Below are 5,108 nucleotides of genomic sequence, written 5' to 3' on the forward strand. Positions count from 1 at the left end.
TCATTTGACAGAGGATATTATTAAAATTAAGACCTGAAAATGATTTACAACTAATTTACAGACTATCCTACAGACTAGCTTACAGATTATCGGGAAGGAAAATAAATTTAACACTATATAACAAAATTATTAATTAGATTTCAGATTTACTTTTTATTTATTTTATTTATTTTTTTTTTTTTTTCTCCTTCCGAGATTCAATACCCGGGGCTATATGCAGCCCATACCCCTTCAGGAGCCCGGTGGGCTGGGTGGTACCAATTCTCAAAGGGGCTATCTTCGCCCCACCGCCCTTTCTGCAGCCACCGTATTCCAAAATAATCAATTAGATCCGACCAATCGTGTTTCGGATCCAAGAATCGATGGAGGTCATCATTATCCTGGCGCGATTCCCTCCTCTCCCTCCGACGCTCACCGCACTCTCGCATATGTCGCCAGCCGCATGATTTCAAAAAGGACTGTAACATAATACAAAATTCACATAAATTACGGAACTCATGAACAATTTATGTTAAACATATGAGGATCTAGAAACCCGAGCAGAATTTTTTTTTCATATTTAAACAAACTAATAAACACTTTATCAACAAAAGAAAGCACAGAACACTTACAACAATCTCAGCAATTTCACACTTGGACATGTTTTCGTTGATATTAGTTTTCTTTCGCTGGTTATAGAGAATCTCGAGTTATGAAATTTTTTTTTTAAGACAGCCCCTTATATAGACTAACAGACCAGACCTCCTAGACAACAGCAGACCAATCACGAGCAAGGAAAAAGGACGGACCAATGAAAGAAAACTAACCTTTTTACCACCTCTCAGACAATAACTCCACCCATGACATGACTGAAACACAGATATTATAGAACGAAACAATTATACACATCTTCAGAAATCCGTATAATCATACTGAATCAATAAATCTTGGAATTGAACAACTGCAGAATATGAAAATATTGAAATTATGAATATAGTATATATAAGTTCATGACACTATTAAGGTATATTTTGAAAACTGTAATAAATCATAGAATAAATCATAGAATAACTCATAGAATTACTCGAAGAATAATTAATAGAATAACTCACAGAATAATCCATAAAATTAAGGAATTGTATCGAATAATCTTAAGTATATTCACTAAATATTTCAACCCTTATATAATTCATAGCTTAATCGTAGAATAATAATTGACATTTATATCAATATTACTTACCTTAATCGTATATACTCATAGAATAATCGTAAATATCAGATATCCAGTACTATTATATTCACTTTGAGCATATTCATTTATACTTCGTTAATCAATATTTTGTTCATCATACTTTACTATTGTTCAAGTAACCACATAACTCATTATTAATTTTATGTAATTCTTAGGTAACTCACAATCTCTATGAAAAAACGTTATAACATATATGATTTATCAAGTGTACGTTTAGATCTAGTAAATCGAATTATGGAAGCTTCACATCGGTATTATAACACTCGCTTATGTCGAGCGAGGACGCTCGAATCTTAACGGGGGAGGTGTTACGTGCCAGCCGGTACCCACGGGGGCACCCTCTCTGTATCCTACATTACCGATGTGCAGTTACCATAGGAGAGCTTTAGGAGCTCTTACCCGTAGTTCTTAGACTAATACCGACAGGCACAATTATAATCATAACGTGCAATATTCTTATATCGATAGTTCTCTACGCTGTATTAACCGTTATTTCATCAGCTAAACTTATATACATATATGGTACTTATATTTTTCTCACATTTGACCGTTATATTTTTCAACATTAGCTTTTAAATAAATCCCTTAATTTACGATCGCAGCTGCAGTGCTTCAAAGTAATAAACACTTGCAATAATTCAGGGCAATAAACACTTGCAATAACTCAGAGTAATAAACACCTGCGATGATTCAAGTCAATAATCACTTGCAATTATCACTCAATAAAGATAGTCGAGTAGACTAAACAGAGGAAACGTGGGAAGAGAAGTCATGAATAGCTCTCAGATAAAGAAGCCTTATTTTCAGAATTAGGAATAGCGCCCTTATTTAATGATCACGCGGCCAATTAGCGTATCGCCGCTTGCTTTCTAAACCAACCACCTCACGCTAATTCCCCGCCAAGATCCTACGCACTAATCAGAAACTTTACCCCCATACTGATTAATATCCTCATCCAATCATCCTAGACCCGCGAGAAACTGTAACCCTTTCGAACTCCTCCTATTTTTTCCACCTCTTTTCTCAACCTTAATTCAAATTAAAGCAGAACAGTCTTAGATATCAGAGAGATCAGAGCAGAATAAATCCAGACATCAGAGAGAACAGTTTTAGACGTCATAGAAAGCAGAACAACTTTAGAACAGAGTTTAATCCACAAATCATAGAAAAGTTTAGACTCAGTGAATAAAGTCAAACTCAGAACCTTCGAAGATTTAATAACAGTTGTGATTGTAATAAGCAAAACAGCAGTTTATAAACCATTGTAAATTCGACAACTGAGAATGTAAAGAACATTGTTGATTATTAATAAATGTTTATTCTAAATTAAAGTGTTGTGTAAAGAGAATTATTTCAATCACGCATAGTGATGGTTGGCACGGGCCTAATTACCTTACAAACTCTCAGAATTAATTGAGCCGAACGAGAAGAGCTGAGGAGCTGATCAGCAGATTTTCGAACAGCAACTACGTAAGTCAAGAGATTAACCAAAATCACGCAGTGAATCATAATCAACTCGTAGCGTTCCTCTCAGAACGTAACAGTGGCGTCAGGTCAAGGGATGGCGTCCAGAAATTTCGTCAAGTTGCATTGTATCGTCAAAAGGTATTTGTTGTTTGATTTAGTAAGGGGGAGAAGTCCAACGATGTCTAGTGCTACTTTGTCGAATGCATCGGCAGGAGTATCTGTTATCACCATCAGCAACCTGGTTTTACTCTTACTAGTTTTTTCTTTTGACAACTCTCACAAGTTCTTATGAAGTCTTGGATTTGTTCTTTCATGTGCGGCCAAAAATATTTTTGTCTAATGCGGTTGTATATTTTTGTGACGCCTTGACCGCCAATTAATGATTCGTGGCATTCTTTAATTATTTCTTTACGTAAACATTCGTCTGGGGTGACAGTCGTGTTGCGGCAAAGCGTGATTTGAATTTGTAAGTCTGCGAAAAGGTAAGATAAGAGTTTTCGGATAACACGAGGATCGAGTCCACCTAAACTATCGTCCGTTATTGGGAAAGCAAGGGATTTCGGAATTGAATCGGTCAAGACTGTTTTCAGTGTGGACAAGAGTTGAAAAATATCATATAGGATGCTTTTATCTGATTCTTTTGATTTTAGTACTAGAGCAAAGATCCGTCGGTTGTTGTGCTTGGATTCGATAATATCAAATTTCTGTGGACGGGGCCTCATAACTATATCTGGGTCAACGATATTATCGGGGGCAAGTTGTGATGGTATACCTTTAGTCCAAGAGCAGTCTGTTGATATAAAGTGTGCATAATTGGTTTTGAGCATCAAAAGACCATCATTGGTGTCTTTGACATTGTCAGATACCGGTATGTCGTCCAAGTTGTCAACAAAGTTCGTGAAATCGTAAGAGGTATCGGTCAAATCGTCGTCGACATTGGGATCAATGTCATGGTCAGAGTGTGTGGTTTCCATATCGGAGTCGGATTGTCGGGCGCATGTATGGTATTCGGTATCCGTGAGCGAGTTGGAGCTGTTGTTGTTATCAGAGGCCAGTGTGGGTACTGAGGGAGGAGGCGGAGGGGGGTGAGTAGTAGAGTTCGCTGGCCTGGGGACAGCTGTTGGGCGTCTCTTAGCACGACGCGGGGGTCCTACAGGCGGGGGCATGACGACGTTCGTGGCTGGGAGGGGAGGTGGGGTCGCGAGAGGTGCGACTGATTTGGTCGGAGGTTGCGGTTTCTTACGCGGCGGACGAAGAGAGGGAGCGGGGTTACCAGATGTGGAAGGGATGGGGTCAGGTGAGGCGTTATCAACGGACACCGTTGTGTCGTCGTGGTGTGTGGGGGTTGAAAGCGGAGGGTCAAGGCGACAAACGGTGATATTCATTTTTGAATCTTTGAAAATATAGTGGATCATTTTGCGCACCGTGCTCCATTCTAGTTTGTCGAGTCCGCAGCCTATTAACGGCATTGAGACAGATCTTACACCATCTTCTTCCAAGGTTTTCCCAAAGTTGACCAAGGTATCAAAAAAAACGTGTGGTAAGGGTTTGTCATTGTACTTTGGCTTTGTCACTAGGTTGTAAATTTTTCGGTATCCGTGAGTGGTAGAAATAACGTCAGTCACAGTCGGATTGAATTCTCTGAGTTGTTCGCGATTCATGAATTTACGTTCTCTTAGCTGTGACGCGATTCCTTTTGACATTTGGCAATCAGCTGATATGCAGTGAGCCAAATTATCTTTTTGCTGTAGTAGGTCGGCTTTTATTTCTTTAATATATTCACTACGCGTAAGAGGGAACGTGTCGCATTCTATAAGGAAATCGCTATAGGAAGGGTCGTGAATGTGAGGGGAGCTAGGTAAATCGGTAGCCGAATTAATGTCATCAACTTCTGAGTTCGTCTCTGGGGTTTGTAGGTTATCTGAGCTAGTTGAAGTATCCGAGAAGTAGCTCAGGTGTGGTCTCTTACGTGGTCCAGGGTTTGTAGAGGAATTCGTTTCTCGATGGCGTTTCGGATAGGGATGAACCGGGTGCGGAGGTGGGATGGAGGGGGGAGGTTTAAAAAGCATTGCGGTTTCTTTGTCACTGGATGCGTCATCTGAGAGATCAGAAGAATCAGAGGGGTATATCATTTGATAGGTGGGTTGTGAGATTTTTGGGCATTTTAGCGGGGCCGGGTTCGTAGATTCGTCTGTGGTCTGTCGAGGGTGTCGGGGGTACTGATGGGTCTCTTTGGTGCGTTTTTTCGGTCTGCTGTCAGAGGATTCGGTCGTGGGACGAGGGCGTTTTGCATCTATGGGAAGGATTTGTGCGACGTCAGGTGGCGTGTTTCTTGATAGAGCATCGGCGTTGACATAAGCTTTTCCCGATTTATGTTTGGTATCAAAATCGTATTCTGCTAGTTCTAGAC

The 5,108-nt window shown here is 39.9% G+C and overlaps 1 long non-coding RNA gene across 1 annotated transcript; it reads left to right on the top strand.

The window, feature by feature from the left end:
- Positions 1-1,121: 1,121 nt before the first annotated feature.
- On the top strand, positions 1,122-4,812 carry LOC124404115. The gene is made up of 3 exons (XR_006928984.1): positions 1,122-1,265; positions 4,001-4,002; positions 4,802-4,812. It is a non-coding gene; the product is annotated as an uncharacterized LOC124404115 (long non-coding RNA).
- The last annotated feature ends 296 nt before the right edge of the window (positions 4,813-5,108 follow it).

This window comes from Diprion similis, chromosome 3 (assembly GCF_021155765.1).
Source record: "Diprion similis isolate iyDipSimi1 chromosome 3, iyDipSimi1.1, whole genome shotgun sequence".
NCBI lineage: Eukaryota > Metazoa > Arthropoda > Insecta > Hymenoptera > Diprionidae > Diprion > Diprion similis.